Raw genomic sequence first — 21,927 nt, forward strand, 5'->3', positions numbered from 1 at the left:
CCAGATGCAAGCCACTTTGAACTTTAAGTGCTGGGAATAAACCAGACTCATCTGCAAGAGCAGTAAGTGCTCTTAACCATTGAGGCATCTCCTTAACTCCCACTTTCAATTTCAATAGTGAAATTTTTAATTTACATTTTCAATGTTAAAAATATATTATAGTATCAAGGAAAAAACCTTTGCAAACTGTAATATATGTTTTCTATTTTTTTAAGACTATTTTTAAAATGTGCCCTTCAAAGATCCTTAGTATAAAAAAAAGCCTGGACTAGTGGACCACTGTCACAAAAACCTACAGAAGTTTATAGGAAGTTAAGGACTAGTTGTATAAGTTTCCCTTTGGTTACTTTTTTCCAAAATATATATTATTTCACCATACTTAAGCTACAACCATTTTTCTTTTATCTGAAACTTCAGTCTATTGACAAGCTATCAAAATAAAATCTGTACATGTAAGATAAAATTAAAATCACGGGGCTGGAGAGATGGCTCAGAGGATAAAAGCACTGCTTGCTCTTCCAAAGGTCCTGAGTTCAATTCCCAGCAACCACATGGTGGTTCACAACCATCTGTAATGAGATCTGGTGCCCTCTTCTGGCCTGCAGGGATACGTGTTGCAGACAGACACTGTATACATAATAAATAAATCTTAAAAAAAAAAGTTAAAATCACTTTGGATAAGACAAAACAAAACCATCACAAATTTTGTCTTAAAAGTTGTATTTCAGAAAAAACGAAGTAAAATAGAATCTTCCCACTAGAACACAGCAGAAAAAAGTAATAATCAAAACTGGCCCTCTTTTAAACTTTTGATGGAATTACATAGATTTAATTCTTTTTTAATTAACATTTTAAAGGTGTTATCCTGAGGCTACTTACAATTTTTTTCTTTGACACCCACATTGGGAACCATTACCAAACCTGTCATAACGCCAGATAGCTGATGCCTGCCTGGTTGGCACAACAAAACCTGAGTCATAGTACTAATGCTTCATCTTTAGACAGAAGAGTACAAAGCCATTTATTGTGCCCTGTCATTTCCATGAAAACAGAATTACTGGTTCAGCTATCTTTCCAAATCAAAGTTATCTGCTTCAACAAAATGTCAAAGACTTGAGGTAAAAGATCCATTACTGATATATCATTACCACAGTGGATCAAAAAGTAGAATATAGATGCATTTGAAGTCTTAACCCAAAAAGATGAGAAATGAGAGAAAGTAAACTGTGTAAGAGGCTCTCTTACGTAAACAATGTCAACTTTTAGGTTCAAGCAGTAGTACACCATTGTTAATTAACCACAGCCACAGGAAAAATTCAACAAGCTCTTTCCCTCTGGTACCTTTTAAAAATAGCAACTTATGCTAATCCTTATGAATATTCTAAAGTGGGTAGCTAAAGGTTATAAAAATTATATACAAGCTGAGGTGATGGCACACACCTTTAATCCCAATACTCCTTAGGCAGAGACAGGAGGATCCCAGAATTCAAGGTCAGCCTGGTCTACAGAGCAAGTCCCAGGAAATTCAGGGCTACACAAAACAAACAAAAAAACCCAAACCTATCTAAAAAATCAATAATAATAATAATAATAATAATAATAATAAAAATAAATTAATAAATAAATTTTAGAATCACAGATCAAAGGTAATCAACTCCACGAAGAATTGAATTTGTCCAATAAATAAAATAATGTTAAGTATCTCCTATTTCTATTTCTAATCTCTGTTTAATTCACACATGTAAAAGTTTTTAAATGAAGCTTACAAATATGACTGTAAAATCATCAATTCAAGAATTGGAAGAGAGTCTTCTAGGCAGCATGATAATATACATCACTTTGACAAAAAAAGGAAAAAGGAAAAAAAAAAGAAACCAAAACTCTTCAACATGAGGGAAAATAATGAAAATAGATTTTTAAAAAGCTAATTTGCGTCTATTCAAATATCAGATCCCAAAAATAAAAAAATAATTTACATTACCTTGAGAGTCCATAAACAACAACTCTCTAGTCTAGAAACCCAGCACATTTTTCTGAATCTGAGTAAAAACAGAAGACTCCACTGATGTCCAGGTTTACATGACCATTGAGGGAAGGGTGAAACCAAGGAGGAAGACATTGGCCAAGTCCTGTTATTTTTCTTCTGCTCAAGGTTCTTAACTGGGAAGTGTGATATGTGTAGGCAAAGCTACCTCAAAAGTGCAGATTAGAGCAACAGAAAGGAATACATGCTGATCTCAAATCAAAAGGTGTACTACTGTAGCTACAAGGTAACCTGCTATTTACCATTACCTCATCCTGTAGAAGAGGGAACCAAATGTACATCTACTATCACTCTCTTTCCCCACAAGAGAAGGACAGAAAATTTCAGAGAAACTCCCATCCTAAAAGGAATCTGTCCTTGACTCTAGCTCTCACGCTGCTTCCACAGATATGACCAGTAAATAGGGGCTACATGCCATCTTTATCAAGCTGTTAACGGGAAACAACTAGTAAAGGAAGACATAATAGAAATAGCATCGATAAGCCTTAAAGAAATATCAAGATCAGCCCTGTACATTGAAAGAATAACTGCTGGAGAAGATAGAGGGAGCCACAGCACCCACAGGGAACACAACATCGAAGAACAAACACTTCATGCTCTCTGGACCCAGGCAGCTCTGCACAATCTATTCTAACTCCAGCTCCAGGTGACCCTGCACCCTCGTCTGGCCTCCTCAGGCATCCTCAAACAAGTGGCACATTCTCACACAGACACATAAACATACAAATAAATCCAAATCCCAAAAAACTATGAGGTCTTCTTATATTTGAATCTTATAAAATATCAGATTACAGAATGACCTACAAATACTTTATTTTGAAAAAAATGTAATATATTATACAGACTAGCCATGCTAGCCTGAATACGCATCACCTGTTTAAAGAGATAGCTAATATAATTGCTGGGGAAGGGGGCAGAAAAGAAAGAAGATGCCACCATTATTCCTTGAGATATTACTTCAAATAGCCTGTGCTAGCTGCTCTTGTCATGATTGTTTAATAACCACTTGAAAATGTGATTCAGTCTGCAATTAGGTCATGGGACTGTGATTATGTACCAAGAGAAAATTAGGGGTAAAAAAAATTCTGTCCTAATTGTACTTTTGGTTGGGACAGCATAATCCCAACTCAAAATGACTCAAAAATGAGGAAAGGGAGAAGGATGGGATTGATTTCTAAAAATTAGGGGGTTTTAATCCTCAATATTAATAATTACAGAGATAAGTAAAAGTATTTCAATGTCTTCCCATGGAGAGAATATTGTTAATTTATTCTGCAACCAAAAATGTAAATACCTCAGATAGGGGATGATCTGAGAACTGTTAAATGACTTTCTGTAAGAAATAGTGAGGAAGGTAGTATTTCTAAATTGGTTTAAACATACATAATTAGATTAAATACTAGATACATAAATCTGATCATATTCCTAAGTTTAAATTCATATTATGTAACATGAAGTTTTTCTTAATGTCTTCTGGAATCTGTGATATAGCTGAAAATAGTTTCTTATTTGGATTAAAAAAATTATATATATATAACCCAATAATTTACAAATATATCTGTTGAGAAGATTTAGGGTGAAAAAAACCCTACACACACACACACACACACACACACACACACACACACACACACACCAATCCAGATCCTTAATTTGAATAATTATTAGAAATTTAAGTTTCATTTAAGAAGAGGGAGGTTTGGAAAGAAGAATAAGGTGATAACTTGGAGCATGTTGCTTTAAAATACCAGCTGACTAGGCACTGTGTGCAAATACCTGACCAGTAGTTAGATACAGTAACAGGTTTGGGGAAGAAATATGAAACAAGAGCTGTGCATGAGAAACCTCTAGGTCACGATGGGTAAACTGACAAAAACCTAGCTCACAGATATGGGGGGAGAGTACTTTCACACACTGCTAACGGAGATTCGAGTCAGTACATCTTCTGAAAGGCATGGCAGTACTGGTAGCAACAGCATACTTACTTATAAATCCCTCTGAAAAAGTTCTTCCAAAGTAATATTCACACAAATGTGTTATGTATGTGTGTGTGTGTGTATATATATATCTCATACATATACATATATATGATTAATGTTATTCTACAATTATTTATAAAGAATGTAGACGTCCAGCTACAGAAAACTGATTAAATAACAATGAAATATATCTTTGATTATCTATGCATAATGCTGTCAAAACATGTTGAGCAAAACACAAGAAGCTAAATTAGTATACAGTACAATTTATAAATTAGGTTTCTTATTATCTTTTTATTTTTTATTTTTTGAGGCAGGGTTTCTCTGTGTAGCCCTGGCTGTTATGGAACTCACTCTGTAGACCAGGCTGGCCTCAAACTCACAGAGCTCTACCTGCCTCTGCCTCCTGAGTACTGGGATTAAAAGTATGCACCATCACCAACCAGATATGTTTCTTATTCTTACAAAGGCATGTAATATATATATTCTAAAGTGTATTTATCTCTGAGTGTCAAGAAAAATAAAGAATTTTTATTCAGCTTGTAAACAGAAGCCCACACTTGTAATCCCAGAGCTGTGGACATGGACACAGGTGAATCCTGTGGGCTGACTTATGAGCCAGTTTAGCCAATATGGTGGATTCTAAGCCAATGAGACCCTGTCTCAAAACAAGGTGGATGGTGTTTGTATTAATTTCTGCTGCTGTGATAAAATACCTTGAACCCCTGCATACACACACACACACACACACACACACACACACACACACACACAAACACACACACTATAAAGGAGAAAAAGTTTATTTTATTTCTTGCTTACAGATACAGAGAGGGAAGGCCCATCATGGCAGGAAAGACATGATAACAGGCAGGGGAGGTATAACAGTGAAAGCTAGCTGATCACACTGCAACAGCACTCAGGAAGGAGAGGACAAGAAGAGGTTATGGGGCTGGGTGATAAAACCTCAAGACTCACCCCCAGTGATGCACTTCCTCAAATTCCATCTCCTGAAAGCCCCATAACCTTCCCAAAGCACACTACCAACAAGGGATCTTGTGCACAAATACATAAGCCTACAAGGGACATTACTCTTTCAAACTATAGCAGTACCTGAGGAAGGACAGCCAAGGTTGACTTCTGGCCTGTACACTCATGCACATATATATATATATATATATACATGTTCATCTGCATGTATGCACACACTTGCACTCACACACATATACATACAAAATAAATCAATAATGTGGTTTTTTCCCCTTTTTCTTAACTACTTAAAACTTAAAAACAATATAATCTTTAAGGAAAACAATAAAAACAGAAGACTACCAACTTAGCTGAGTATATCTTAGTTTTCAAATTTTAGGCCTGTGTGAGTAGGACTACACTGTTAAAGCTGAGCATGGTTCCAGGCTAAAGTAGTCAGGTTTGACTGTCCTAGGCCGGTAATTTGATTACTGAACCGAGTATTGGCCAACAGGTCACTTACAGAACTAGTTCAACCTGAACATAGACATCAAGAACTATGTAACAATTTAGAGTAAATCACTATAAGACCACATCATAAGGATTACTCAGTTATGTACAAGAAAACATAGAAGAAAAAACAATAGCCTAACTGCAATGAAAATATAGCACATAAAAAAGGAAAATAATATAGACACATCACATAAGTCAACCTCTCCCTTAGTAAATAAAACTCAAAGAATACAGGTGTATTTATATGAATATATATGTGTATGTATATGTATACTAATTGCTGTGCTGTGTGCTAGGAATATAAAATCATAAAGTAATAATGCCCTTGGTGGTATAAATGCCATTGTTACAGTATCACAGAAATATATATATACAAGTAACTATACTTCCCAGCTAAGAAGCACATATAAGTGTGGTGGAGAATGTGCACAGAAAAAGCTGGCTGGTCAGAAAAGCCAGTTACATAGGCTAGAATCTAGATAGGCAGTACAGTGAGCATTTTTAATAAGGTGAACAGCTTGCTGAGTGCTAAAAAGTAGAGTAGTAGGGATTATAAAACTATAGCAAAAGCTGGGAAGGCCAGTGTCAGGTAACAGAGGTTTTACTAATGACACTAGAGTGGGAGAATATCACTTAACTTCTATAGTGAACTCATTAAAACTTTACAAGGAAAATTATATATGGTCAGACCTATTTGAGATGGATCATATGGGGAAAGTGTGGACTACTGTAGGGAGCCAAGGAAATTCTGAGTGAGTGAAGTTCTGAGTGAATGTGTGCTGTTGACTTGGGCATGACCATCCCATAGCAAAACCCATGGGAAAAATCCATACTTAACCCCTGGGATGAGGCTCAGAGGAATGGCAAAACCTTCCTAGGGATCCATGAGTAGATGATACTGTGTGCAAAAAATGTCCACCATAGATTTCTCCCCTGGATATTTACAGCCTGAAGACTGTTCCCCTACAGAGGCTGCTCCTACTGAGATTAGCTAAAACTGTTGTCTTGATCCAGCTGTGTACCATAACCCCTGACTTCTTGTTAATCTGTATGTGGAACTAAGACAAGAACAGAAGAAAGGCACTAAGACTAGCACATAAGTTTAGTCACAATTCAATTAATATTGGCACTAGAAGCGGTATCATAGGAATCAGAGAAGCAGAAAACTAGATTGGTAAAATAGGAAGTAGACTCAAGAAACATAAATCCTAAGAAGTCAATCAAAATTTGCAAAGGAAAAGCTATGGTTCAAACTTCTCAAGTGTCTATCAAGAAGTGAACCAAACAATGAACAAAGTATATGAAGAAAAATTTGAAAATTTAAAAGAAATGTGATTGTCAATAGAAACGTTAACTATATATCTTCCCCAAAAGAAAAACAATAGAACCATAGGCATGGTTTTAAATTATTTTGTTTTCTTAGGGCAAAGTCGGGGAGAGATGTCTCTGAGCTTCTTACTCAATAAATAAATAAATAAATAAATAAATAAATAAATAAATAAAAATGAACAGTCAGTCAAGAGAGATTAAGATAATTCCACGATGAAATACAGAATGTGATCTCTTTTCTTCATGTGCTTGGCAACTTCTGGGATGGTAGTTGCTGCTGCAAACGAACACATACACACTGAACAACAAATGAATTCCGTCTCTTTTCCTTCTGAGCACAATGAGAGAAGCAATATAGCTATATGATTTAAGTAAAAACAAACATATTATTTTGAAATTGCTGCTAACAAATGCTACATTACTAAAAAAAAAAAAGTTACATGAGGAAAAAATAACAAATAATAGCAGCAATGGATGTAGGGTTCAGCTACAACCCAGAAGCTACCTTACTTTTCATGACAGGAAGTCAAATACTGCCTTATGGAGTGACATGAACTGAGCACAGCTTGATGGGAAAGGTCTTTTCTGAATTCAAGTAAATATGAGTGTCAACTGATTCTTTTCATAGCTCTTGAAAACATACATATATGGTTGTATCACCTTGCTACTGTTATTATGAAGCACATTCATAGTTCACACCTTAGAATTACTTTTTCTAAATACTATAAAAATAAATACAGACTGATCCGGATCACAATGGTTCAAGCTAGGGTTTTTCTACAGAAGTACTCTCATTCATTAGAAATCACACTTTGGATTTTGTTTCTTTCACAGGCTAGTGATAGATAGGCAGTATACTCTCTTGATACTGGGCAGAAGCAGATATAGTGAGCTGGAATTCCCAGTCAGCCACATGATTACAAAGGTAAAAATTTGATATTCTGTGCTGTTAAATTGTGATGTTATGATATCAAATGGATTAAATGAATTATCCACTTACATTTCAAACTTACAGTGGGGTTTACATCAAAAGTGTCTATACTATGACTCATTTGGGCTTTTTAAATATTTATTTATTTGTTTGTTTGTTTGTTTATTTTTGGTTTTTTGAGACAGGGTTTCCCTGTGTAGCTTTGCGCCTTTCTGGAACTTACTTGGTAGCCCAGGCTGGCCTCAAACTCACAGAGATCCACCTGGCTCTGCCTCCCGAGTGCTGGGATTAAAGGTGTGTGCCACCACCGCCCGGCTGGGCTTTTTTTATGAAGAACTTTTTTTATTCATTTTGCATGCCAATCACAGATTCCCCCCTCTCTTTTCTCCTTCTTCCCCCTCTAGCCTCCTCCGCCCCAACTGACCCCCCCAGTCCCTCCTCCAAATAGGTAAAGCCTCCCATGGGGAGTCAGCAGAGCATGGTATATTCAGTTGAGGCAGGTCCAAGCACCTCCCCCTGCATCATGGCTGTGCAAGGTGCCCCCCCCCCATAGGTAGTGGGCTCCAAAAAGCCAGTTTATGCACCAGGAATGGATCCTGATCCTACTACCAGGAGTCCCTTAAGCTTGTGATCTCAAGCTACACAACTGTCTCACTTATGCAGAGGGCCTAGTCCAGTCCCATGGAGGTTCCACAGCTGTTGGTCTAAAGTTCATGAGTTCAAACTAGCTTGGTTTGGTTGTCTCTGTAAGATTCCCCATCATGATCTTGAAGCTTCTTACTCTTATAATCCCTCTTCCCTCTCTTCAACTGGACTCCTGAAGCTAAGAACCTAGATGTCCCTCAACCAAAGAATGGATAAAGAAAATGTGGTACATATACACAATGGAGTACTACTCAGCAATAAAAAAACAATGACATCATGAAATTTGCAGGCAAATGGAGGGAACTAGAAAATATCATCCTGAATGAGGAAACCCAGACCCAGAAAGACAAACATGGTATGTACTCACTCATAAGTGGATACTAAATGTAAAGCAAAGGATAACCAGACTACAACCCACAGCTCCAGAGAAGCTAGCTAACAAGCAGGACTCTAAGATGGATGGATGCATGGATCATTTGGGCTTTAACCAATAAATATTACCTATTTTGCTAAATTTTAAATTCAAAGCTAAAAATCAAGTCCACTTTTTGCTACCCTTTAAAAGGGACTAGAAAAAAAATTGAAGTGACTGTTGAGTTTGAATATTATAGGTAAGCTTTATATTATCATACTTTATTACTTAAATTCTTAGTAAACACTGAATTATATAGGAGTTCATTTAGAGGAGTTTCAGTTTGGCTTTTTGATTCAGTTAAGTATTTGTTTCATGAGCTAATGTGGTAATGTTTTTAAAACATCCAAAATTCTCTTTGAGCACAGTCCTTGTCTCAAGCCCCTGTGGTGCCACAAATTCCTGCAAATAAAAAGATTCAAAAATAAAAAAAGACAGTTATATTCTATTTCTCTTTTCTATGTTATTTTTTTTCTAGTAGGAGGTTTTAAATGAGTTAAACAAAAATATTTGCAGACAACTAGACTCACCCTTCAGTAATGAACAATAAAACAAAAGGCCTTAAAATTGCTATTTAAAGGACAGTGCAAGGAAACTGGAGGTCATTAATAATACAAAAAAAAAAAAGGTAAGGAAAGGACTTTACATTGAAAAATGAATAAAAATTGGAAAAGAGAAAAGAGAGTTAACAAAAGATGCCAATCTTACCAAAAGAAACTTGAACAGCAGGTTTATTTGAGTGGCTAAGTACAAGCCGGCAGATCAAAGAGCAGTGACGTTCATCATCAGTCAATCATTTTCTGGATATTACAAAATTTTTAAAAACTTTAGAATTTTTAAACAAAGTATATTAAAAAAACTTTAATTTTCTGAATATTTCAGTCAATATTTTTATAATACAATATTTTATTGCTTAGTTCATTTAATTTATATTTTAGTTCATCTTGTTTCTATCAATTATTTCACAGTTGTTGCTGAAAATAACTGTCATTCAAAAGAATAATGTATTAAATTGTCTGCTGCAGGCCTGACATATATAGGCATGCTATCACGGAGTGCCAAATAATGAGACCAATGTAGAAACCATGGATAGTTGTAGTTACTGCTGGACATTAAATGTTACATCTGCCACCTCTTATCTCCAAATTTATAAGCTGCAATCTAACTCCCAGTGTCACAGTATTAAAAAGTGATGTGCCCCCCATAAATGAGATTAGCACCATTATGCAAGACCTCAGAAAGCTCCTTGGCCTTCCACCTGTAAGAATATAGTGCCCACACCCAAAAAAAGAAACTCTCCATGCATCAAACTTTCTAGGGCTTGTTGACCTTGGACTTCTCATCCACTGAAAATGTGAGACCTGCAGGTGGCAGGATCTATTCAGTTTATTTATTTATTTTAACAATATCCTTAGTTACCTAAAATAATTACATAACAACAACACATAGAAACACTAAGAGGTTAAACAAGAAATTAATAAAAAACTAGTTATCAAGGATGGAGATCATAAAAGAGTGAGGCAGAGGGTAAAAACAGAAAACAGAAGCAAAATATCTATAACCATATAACAAATGTTTTATATTTTAATGAAAATGAACTGCATGTAAGGCTCAGCAGGAAAACGCTTGCTATGAAAGTCTGATAATTAAAGGTGGGAGGAGGAGTCAACTCCATAAAGCTGCCCTCTGACCTTACACGCACATCATGGCACTCTAGTGTCTACACTCACACATCACACATGCGCAATGTGGACACAAGGTCAGAGTTAGCAATCACCAATGGAGTAACTGAAAGCCACAGAGAGATGATCAGTGGTAAAGCACTTGTCCAGGTTGTGTAAAGTCCTTGGTTCACTCCCCAGCACCACAAACAGCTTGGTTCAAGTTGGTAGCACATACATGTAATCCAGCAGGGAGAGGAAGGAGGATCCCTCTTCACTGACCTCAACAAGGAAATTCCCTCAGCTATATAGAATTCTAGGGTATATTGGGCTTCAGAGTGGCCCTGTATCAAAACCAGAATCATCTTTGCATTAAATTACTCCCCAGAGATTACTTCTTAAATTCAAAGGGCAAAGATATTTATTATATTTTACTAAAGATCAAACATTAAGGTAAGGCTTACAGTGAGACAATCAGACAGCCTCTTGATCTGATACAATATAAAGTTTACAATACTGCCATGGTGTATTTTTTTAAGTTACTTTATTTCATGCATATGGATGTTTTCTTGCTAGAGGCCAGAAGAAGGTGTCAGATCTCCTATAACTGGAGTTACAGTTTTGAGTCACCATGTAGGTACTAAAAACAGAACTCAGGTTCTCTGCAGGAGCAGCCAGTGCTCTTAACCACTGAGCTATCACTCCAGCCCCCATGATGCATTCTTGACAAAAATTTCTGATCTGAATATAGCACTCAACCTTTAAATACATGTTCCAGCGTGTATAAATTATAAAGAATAGAGGAACAAGATAAATGCTACTAAGAAAAAACAACCAACAAATTTAGAAAATGGCTGTCAAGAAATCAGTAATTCCCTCAAAAGAAAAAAGGGGTGTGTTCTGCATGTGTGAAGATGTTCTAGAATAAGAGAATAAAGAGGTGGCTGTTGCTGAATATGTGTTAAACAAATGCAACACATCTTTGCGGAGTTAAAGTATGTAAAGATGTGTTGTGTTTGTTTAATTATGTAAGATGTGATGCTGTTTTACCTTGCCTACCTAAGGCACTTGATTGGTCTAATAAAAAGATGAATAGCCAATAGCGAGGGAGGAGGTCTAGGTGGAACTTCCAGGCAGGGAGAGTAAGCAGGAGGAGGAATTTAGGCTTGAGTAAGAAAGAGATTCCAGGAAGACACCGAGGAAGCAGGAAAGTAGCACATACAGAATGAAAGTAAGATAAAAAGCCCCAAGGCAAAAAAAAAAAAAATGTAGATGAATAGAAACAGGTTAAATTAAGTAAAAAGAGTTAGTGGAACAAGCCTAAGCTAAAGCTGAGCATTCATAATTAACAGTAAGTCTCTGTGTCTTTATTTGGGAGCTAGCAGGTGGCCCAGAGAAAATGCCAATTTCAGGTGGCAATGTATATGTACACACATCCCTTTAAGATAATTATGCTAACTGAATATTAATTTTGGGTAGTAGGTAATATTATAAAATTATTGTCAATTTTCTGAGGTTTAACAGTGGTATAATAGAAAACACTAAATTTTAGGGATGAATTGTCACACATTTGCAATTTACTTTGAAACTACTTGGTGACACACATTCATGAGTAAATACAGAATCTGGGTGGGCATATTTTAACTTTTATAAGAAATAGACGATATAGAAATCCTTAGTTAGTGGTAACAAATTCTAGCAATACATACCTAATAGGTTACATATTATATAGAAAGACTTCAGCTCCTATACCGTTATTCTCTGCCATTCTGTCAATTAGGATTCAATTGTACGTATTTTTATTTATTTCGGTCAGAGGCATAAAAGAGGAAAGTAGTAAGCAATGTCTCCTTATGCTAATTTTTCAATAGGCAAAATATTGTCTTACATGAGACTGCCCGTTTTACCTTAGCCCAGACTAATGTAAATGAACTTGTACTAAAGAATGAATATCAGGTTGTCTAAACTCTCCACTTAGCACTAAGTTTTATGTCTTCACTGTTTCTTTTACTCATTTTTATTTTTGACTAATTTATAGTAATTGTACATATTTATGGGTACTATGTAATGCTCTCATTAATGGATATTGTATAAAGGTCAAGCCAGGTTAATCAGTACATCCATGATCTTAAATATTAATCTTTTTTTTTTTTGGTTGGGTGAATATTAACAATCCTCTCTTCCAGCTATTTTTAAATTTATAATGTGCTGTTAAAATGTATTCTACTGTGCAGTAAGAATATCAAAACTTGACTCCTCTGGTCTAAGTTTAAAACTGTATCCACGGACCAACTTCTTCCCATCCCCATATTTCCCATAGCCTCTAGAAACCACTACTTTATTCTCAACTTCTTTAACATTTTTATTATTTATTTATACACATATAATGTGTGTATGCATATGTATATATGTACACCTGTGTGCACGTGTGTGTGCAGATGCATGCACCACAGCTTTATTCTGGAAATAAAGGGACAGCTTGCAGAAAGTGGCTCTTTCCTTCTACCACATAGGTCCTAGAGTCATCAGGACTGTCAGTAAGCCTCTTTACCCACTGAGCCTACTGGTCCTGATTCTCAAGTTATATCAACTTTATTTTTAGAGTGGATCACATGGTATTTGTCTGTTTGTTTAGCTTGGATTTTAACTATAAAATGTATTCTTAAAGATAATACAGGCTGCTTTACTCTACTGGATGTGTTCTCTATTTGAGTGATCTTACCACTTACATCCTAATAATCCTCAAAACAATGTGCCTCTTTTCCCTACTGAGTTTCTCTATGTGGAAAAATTACTCAAAGTCACAAATCCAAATGTGAAGTCACACTTTCGCACTCTCCCCCATCCTCAAAAGCTGCCAAACTATAAATCTCAGTCAGCCTTGATTCTTTTCTTCTCCTCACTGACATATCAAACTAGTAAAAGCAAAACTAGCCAATTACAATTTAATTATTATAGTAACCAATATTGTTGGTATTTATTATGTACTGGGCACTGTTCTATGTGCTGTTCATATATTAACTTACTCTGCATTAAAATCTTGAGATAAATATTTTCTTCTCACTTTACAACTAAAAAGAATGAGGCATAGATGTCAGTGAGCTTTCCACTGCTACAACAAATAGATATTCAAGTTATAAAGAAACTAAGTTTATTTTGGCTCAGTTTTAGAGGAGTTAGTCCACATTTGGGTGCCAGTACTTTGGGCATGTAGAAGCATATCATGAGGGAAGCAAGCAGTAGACAAGGGAAAACTGTTTATCTTGTTGCAAGGAAACAAAAAAGAGGAAAATGAAGGGACCAGGGAAAACCTGTCAGAGGATAAGGCCTCTTAAAAGTTCCTGCACCTCCAAATGGTCTAAACTGGGACTAAGTCTACACATGGGCCTTTGTGGAACCATTTCAGATTTTTTAGTTATTTATCAAAATTCATAAAGCTACTAAGTGGCATTTAGGCTCTGAACTCAGTTGTCTGGCCCTCTCCAGTCTACATCCCAGCTTTTTAACTTATGGGTCACAAAAATGTCTGTGAGTGTTTAAAAAAAAAAAAAAATACATAGCAGAAACAAGTAAAAGGTTTCTGAGCCCACAACAATCAAAAACTAACTTAAAAATCAAACATGTAATGAACTGGAAGTGTTCCTGGCAGCATTAGTACATGTTGTATCATACACCCTCTCTGCAGCCTTGGTTTTGAGCACATAAAATGCTCACTTTGTGCTGTGTATGGCACATCATACAATACCAACAAATGCCTCCTAAAACACCTCAGCTCAGATTTGAGACTACTGTATGTTATGAATTGTAGTGTTTTTATTGTAGATACAAAGTTTTCTGCTCTTACGGAAACATGATGACTTAATTACAGAAAACAAAGACTTTTGATATATTTTCACCATCATTTCTCAGCATATATCAAATTAAGATATATTAGGATTGTATTGTGTTAGAACATTTGACTTTTAAAGCTGCTGTATGGCTTACTGACTTAAGTTTCATTTTTTTAAAAAATCATTAAATAAATTTGGTTTAGAATTATGAACTGGGACATTTTCTGTATTAGTACTCAGCATACTTCTGACACTTTGTATTGCATATTTATGCAAAATATTCTCATCGTTAGCAATTATAAAATAAAAATAGCTTTTCAGCACTGCCCAGGGAGGGGTCCATTCATTGGCACTGTCACCATAACTTAATGGGAAAGTCTCACACTATGTCTGAAGCCCTTAATATCCTACAAATGAAGGAGGATGTTGCCAAATTTCTTGTAACAGGAACCCACTTAGGTGTCACCAACCTTGACTTTTAGATGGAACATTCTATCTACCAAAGGAAAAGTCACAGTTTCTACATCATAAAGCTAAAGAAGCACTGGGAGAAGCTGCAGCCAGTGCTTGAGCCGTTGTTACCGTTGAGAACCCTGCTGATGTCAGGGCCATCTCCTCCAGGAACACTGGCCACCAGTCATGCTTAGGTTTGATGCTGCCGCTGGAGCCACTCCAGCTGCTGGCTGCTTCACACCTGGGACCTTCACTAACCAGAACCAAGCACCTTCAGGGAGCCACAGCTTCTAGTGGTGACTGACCCCAGTGCTACCACCAGCCCCTCACAGAGGCATCATAGTCAACAGGCCTACCGTTGCTCTATATAACAGATTCTCCTCTGTACTATATGGCCATTGTGATCCCAGGCAACATGGGAGTTACTCAATGGTTCTGATGTGGTAGTGAGTTCACTCCCATGACCATCTATAGGAAGTCATGCCTGAGCTCTACTTCTACAGAGATCCTGAAAAGACTGAAAAGAGCAATATGCTCCTGAAGTGACTGTGACGAAGTAAGAATTTCAGGACAAATGGACTCCACTACCTCCTAAGTTCCCTGCTGCTCAACGGCATGACTGTCTTGTCTGAGGATGTGCAAGGTGCCTTCTTTGCCTGTTCTCTAATGAAGGCTGGAGTGCCCATCCAGCCACTGAGGACTGGTTTGTAGCTCCCACTGCTCAGACCACTAAATGGGTTGGTACCACCACTGAGTGGTCATAAATTATTCTGAAGACACTTAAACAAAATGGAAAGAAAATGGATGGAAAATAAAAAGTTTCTTTTAAATTAATATTAGTCACCTCTGAATATCATTAAAGATGTTCCATGTACTGTAGTATCAAATATTTAGCCAAGATTTAATAATTTATGTAAAAATAAGCAACTATACCCATCACATTAGTATGTATTTGTGCTTTTGCCTTTAATAAATGGTAAAATTGTATATTAAAATGTATACTAAAAGTTGTCTTAAAATGAATTTTTTATGATTTACCATCAATAAATTTATTTAAGGCAGAGGGAGGATTTCAGTATGTTTTCGAAGCTATCTGGAACTCCTTAGTTCAAGCAATCCTCCTGCTTCAGCTTCCTGAGAGATGGGACTACAATCATGCACCACCATACCCAGAGTAACCCCACAGTAAATGTTTTCCTCAAATACCAAAGACTGCTACTATCATCTCCTAAATACTTCTCAAACTCACTCAGCTTCCTCCATTTCAGCAACCACTAACCTAATCACCTTCATTTACCATAGTAGCAAATGGCCTCCTAACAGGACTTCCTAACCAGCCTTATTTTCTAATGTAGTCAGGGTGATTTTCTCACTGTCTATCAATCTGATCACACTACACCTCTTCTCTTGAACAGAACCTCCCAGTGGCATCCGGATGAATTCAGAAGCACTGAAAGCCTTCTTTAAGTCCTCCGGCTCTCTTCTTCAGCCTCATGCGATACACTGCAGTCTTTCTCCACAGTCCACACCTGCTATAATTCTGAGGTTTCTTGCCTGTTAGATTCACTCCTGTTCCCAGGATCTGGAACTCACTTTCCCTTTCTCTGGAACACTCTTCCCCCAACAGTTGGTCTGGCTGCCTCACACACTCTTCACACTCATATTTATCCATACATAGATCCTTTCTTTGAGGAAGTCTCTGACCTCTCAGTTCTAAGGTGTCTTGCTATTTTCTTCCCTTATCACATACGGCCATATGCCTTACCGTTCTCACGACCTCTGCCTGATCACTTGTCTACTTAGTCCCTACCTTAGACCGTACACAGAAGAGCAGGAAAGTATTCAATACTGAATTATTAATAAAATGCAACAGAAAAAAGTTTTTCAAAGCTTTTGTCAGATATAATAGCCTTTTTGATCTTATATTTTCTCCTTTAAAAACCTCATCTATGAAAATATTTATCTTTAATCACTTTTCTACATTATTCAAATTATCCCTATTACTCATTTATCTTCTCAAAATTTTGAGTTGTAATAGTTAAGTGAAAACTACAGAGGAAAAATTCAATTTTTAAAAGTTTGCTACCTTCTAATCTCTACATGCAGCTTTCAAAAGAACATTTTACAAAGAAATTGTCCTAGACTTTAAAAGTCAATGTCATAAAAAGACACACACACCCCAAAAGGAAGGGGCAGGAAGACAGACAGACAGAGAAGTTAAGACAACTGAAATAAAAGTGAATCCTCAATGGATCTTGGACTTTTAAACACAGGTAGAAGGAAAAAAAGAAAAAGTATAAAGGACATTTTTTTTTAAACAACTGGAAAAATCCGAACATGAACAAAAACTTAATTATTTTAATGTGTATAGGTATGTGTCTGTGTACCACTTGTATGCCTGGTGTCCTCACAGACCAGAGGAGGGCATTGTATCTCCTGCAACTGTAGTTGGGAAGCACAATGTGGGTATTGAGATCAGAACCTGAGTCCTCTGGAAGAAGAGTCAGTGTTCCCAACTATTGAACCACCTCTCCAGCTCCAAACTTACATTTCTTCATGTTGTATTTATGTAGTTAAAGGTCCTTTCTTTTGGTAGTTACATAAGCATTGTGATATGTATAGTTTATTTTCAAATTACAGAGAGACAGAGAGACAGAGAGACAGAGAGAGAGAGAGAGAGAGAGAGAGAGAGAGAGAGAGAGAGAGAGAGAGAAGATAAAAGAAATTTGCAGTAAGCTGAAAACTCTATTGAATCAACTACCCAGGGTTCATAGGGGCTCTCGGAGTCTAAAGCAACAATCACGGAGCCTGTATGGGTCTGATCTAGGTCCTCTGTAAATATGCTATGGTTGGGTAGCTTGATGTTCTTGTGTACTCTTTATAGTGGGAGCAAGAGCTGTCTCTGACTCTTTTGCCTGCTTTGGGGACCTTTTCCTTCTACTGGGTTGCCTTACATAGCCTTGATATGAGGGTTTGTGCCTAGTCTTACTGTAACTTGTTATGCTGGTTGATATTCCTGGGAGGCTTGCTCTTTTCTGAAGGGAAACAGAGGAGGAGTCAGTCTGGGCAAGAACAGAGGGAGGACTGGGAGGAGAGGAGATCAGGATGTAATACATGTTAAAATCTGAGCTGATCATGGTTACATTTGTTTTATAATATTTCATCATAAAATAAGCATGGATGTATTGACATGTTCCAGTATTATAGACGAACTTTATCTGTTGTAAGCATTCAAGTTATACTACATACTCATAGAAGATCCAGATGGCTATGCTTTGAAAAACCTGCTTGCGAGTTGGATGTTGGCTTGCCTCTGGGAACTTGGATTACAGGACAGTTTTCACCATTCCCTGATTTGAAAATTCTCGCTATACCTGAACTGTGCAAACTATGTGGTCTGTTTGTTATACCTCTAGAAGGCTGAAATTCTGTGAGGCTGAGGATACGTATATAACCAGCCTCCATAAAAACTCTAGCTACTTAGTCTCTGATGAACTTCCCTGGTATATACTTCACATATGCTGCCACAATTCCATGCTAGAGGAGTTGATGGTGTCTTCTGTGACTCCAGAGTGAGCATAGCCTGGTAAAAGTCTTCCCACTTTACATCATACTCCTTTCCTTTGACTATAGAAAATCAGCTCTGAGAGGGACTAAGCTGAGTTGTCTGGGAGTTATCTCAACAAATCACTACACTTGGAAGTGGTCTCAGAGACGTGTGAAAACAGTATGCTACATATAACAATGGGCTCATAATCCTAGGATAAATAAAATTATTTTTTTCATAAAAGAGAAATTTTATTAAGGTTTTTGGGGGGAGGTTTTGCTTATCTGCTTGTTTTTACTTTGGACTGTTTTGCAATAACTAAAACCCAATGAATAGTTAATATAAACCTCCCTCACAGAACAAAGAAGCAAATACCTTCAATAATGCCTTAAGCTATGAACTAGGTCTAGGCCTCAAAGTGAAGAATTATCTTAATAGATTACATTTGTGCGCGTGCACACACATACACACACACACACACACACACACACACACACACACACACCCCTTTTCATACAAACCCCAAGAGACACACCTCTAGAACAGGAACTCAAAGATTACACTGTAAAAGCCAAAATTCCTGAGGTTTTTGTTTCTGTTTGCTCAGACATGATGAGAGTAATTTCAGAAAGCACTGTTGCCCATCTCCCCACCCTGGGAAAAGACACACAGCCTCCAGTAATGAGGAAACAACTCTTACACATTCTCTAAAGAGAGAAACTTGGAGACAGTATATATTCCAAAACTACTTAGCTGCTTCCTAAGCTGTACATTCCTGTTTATAATAAAGTTTTTAGATATTCTCACAATAAACATGTTTTATAAAAAACATTAAATAATATTTAGCTTAATTAGTTTTTTTAAACTAGTTAAAGCTGAAATCCCTTTAGAAATACAGCATTTAATACCTATTTTATCTATCACAGGAAAATGTATTTGACCCAACTTCACAGCAATAAATCTGTGACCTTGGAAAAAAATGATACGTTGCCTCGACTTTAAATCACAATATTAATGGGGCAATAATAAAATGAGAAGGAAGATAGAACTGTTTTGCTAACTTTGATGAAAATGCTTTTCTATCCAATCAGACTGTCATCATGTTTTGGACTTAAATGACTGTCCCTGTCTGGACATGTAAGGAAAACAGTAGTTTCTTTCTAATACAATTTTAATTACACTGTCTTTCCCAACTTGTAATGAATGAGGCTAACTGCAATGCTGTAAGGAAAGCAATTGCTTGTATAAATGCAAAACATCTGTTAATCATTACTGAATTTATAAAAACATATTTTAAAAAGTGTAAGATCAGAGGATAAGAGTTAAGTTAAATACAATGAATAAAAACTATAGCCACAAATATATTTCACTCACTCATTTAGTCAACATAAATAGCTCATCACTAGGGACACAAAGATATGGTCTTTGCACTCCAGGAGCTCATTGGTCAATAATGCAAGTGGTAAACTATGAGTGTTATTACAGAAAACCAACAGATAAATTTAGGAACAAAGAGGTGGATATGGTCAGTTTTAGAGGTGGTAAAAAATGTGACAGTACAGAAAAGTTTTTCTTACAGGCAATGAGGGAAGTGGTTACTAATTGGTTCAATGAGAAAAGACATTAGGATCAATTTTCTGTTGATAATACAGCACCTGGAAGCAAAATGGAAGATACACTAAGAGGAAGACAGGGGAACAAGAGTAGAGACAAGGGACATTATGGTAGAGGTAATCTAGAGCAACTCGTACACATCTTCCTAGAAGGAAGAAAAACAATTCAGGGAAGATCTTTTTTGTTTGTTTTTGCTCTTTTGGAGGGCCTGCCACCCAGATCCCAAATAAATCACACACAGAGACTTATTCTTACTTATAAATGTCCAGCCTTAGCTTGGCTTGTTTCTAGCCAGCTTTTCTTAACTTTAAATTATCCCTTCTACCTTTTGATCTGGGCTTTTTCCTTTTCTTACTTCTATAATCTTACTTTCACTCTTACTCTGTGGCTGCCTGTGTAGCTGGGTGGCTGGCCCCTTATTTTCTTGCTCTTTGATCTCTTATTCTTTCTTCCTCTCCTCCAAGATTTCTCCTCTGATTTATTCCCTCTACCTGCCAGCCCCACCTATACTTTCTCCTGCCTCACTTTTGGCCATTCAGCTCCTTATTTAGACCATCAGGTGTTTTAGACAGGCACAGTAACACAGCTTCACAGAGTTGAACAAATGCAACATAAACAAAAGTAACACACCTTAGAATAATATTCTACAACAAAGATCAGATTTTGCAACTGAATTACTTCACTTGCTATGTTTGACATACTACAGAAAGATGCCCACTCTACTGATATATAAGCTTCATGCTTACTAACACCATCCTACAAGCTCTGAATTGGTAGTGCCAATGTTTAAATGGTGGAGAAACCATAGACATGGATGAAGTAATCTAAGGCAGCTAGTAGATAACAATTTAAAAAGTATAGAACATGAAAGGACACAACATTTTAAGGCAGAAACTATAAAAAATAAAATAATTAGTTTGTACTTAACTATGTGTCCCTGACATTTCCATTAATGTTATTTTTTTATTGGGGATTCACACAACAGACACATACTTCCAAAATACACATTTCCCATCCTCTAAGGGATAACCTAAATATTCACTCACCTGAAGGCAAATATACTCTCCAAGAAATATCTGGTGATGTTTGGAGATTGTGGAATTTGTTGTTGTTGAGGTTTTATATATATACTTAAAACAGAATCTTACTCTGTAGCCCCAGCTGGTCTTGAACTCATGGTGATCCTCCTGCTCAATCTCCCAAATTCTGGGAATACAAATATCAAAAGCTATGCCTGGCTAAGACTGTTTTATTGAAATAAGTTGATTTTAAGACAGTTTCTGGTTTACAAGAAAATTGTAAAGGTAATACAAAGAATTCTCATGCTACACACCAGTCCTCTCATATTATTTACACAGAATATCTGTGACAATTGAAACAATAACGATATAGTGTTGTTTTTAAAGTTCCTGTTTTACTCAGATGTGAGTTTCTATCTACAGTTCTCTTTTCTGTCCCAGGACCCTACTTATGATATGCCATTTTTTATATGATATCACATTTAGCTGTTCTGTCTGCTTAAGCAAGCATCTTAGACTTAAGCTTTTTGACAATTTCTTAGGGATTCTTTGTTTTTGATGATCTTGAAATTTTTTAGGAGTCATCAGGTACTACACAGAATGCCCTCAACTGTGATTTTTCTGATGCTTTTTTTCATGATGAGACTGGGAATGTATTTGGGGAATAAGATTGCTAAAGCAAAGTCATCACTTCCTATCAAAGATATATACTAGCAATATGATTCATCACTGTTGGTACTTTCAGTACCTGGCTACAATGGCATGCTGTATTTCTTCACTGTAAAGTTACAGAAATGTGGGAGAGACTGTTTAAGTCTTCATTGTCTTCATATATGAGTGGAGAGTTAGGTTCCACACCTTAAGGAATCTAAAATTCCTCTAGATGGGAAATTTGCTGATTCCACTCTTACTTATTAATATTTGACTTGTTTCATCAGTATGGATATACATGGATATTTATTGTATGCAATGGATTATAAC

At 36.5% G+C, this 21,927-nt stretch overlaps 1 protein-coding gene and 1 pseudogene across 3 annotated transcripts in view; one reads left to right on the top strand and one right to left on the bottom strand.

Moving 5' to 3' along the window:
- The window catches only part of Magi3 (membrane associated guanylate kinase, WW and PDZ domain containing 3), a 220,726-nt gene that overhangs the window by 126,972 nt on the left and 71,827 nt on the right, over positions 1–21,927 (bottom strand). The window lies entirely within an intron of this gene.
- LOC118585195 lies at positions 14,700–15,530 on the top strand (annotated as a pseudogene).

The sequence above is a fragment of the Onychomys torridus genome, chromosome 6 (assembly GCF_903995425.1).
Source record: "Onychomys torridus chromosome 6, mOncTor1.1, whole genome shotgun sequence".
Lineage (NCBI taxonomy): Eukaryota > Metazoa > Chordata > Mammalia > Rodentia > Cricetidae > Onychomys > Onychomys torridus.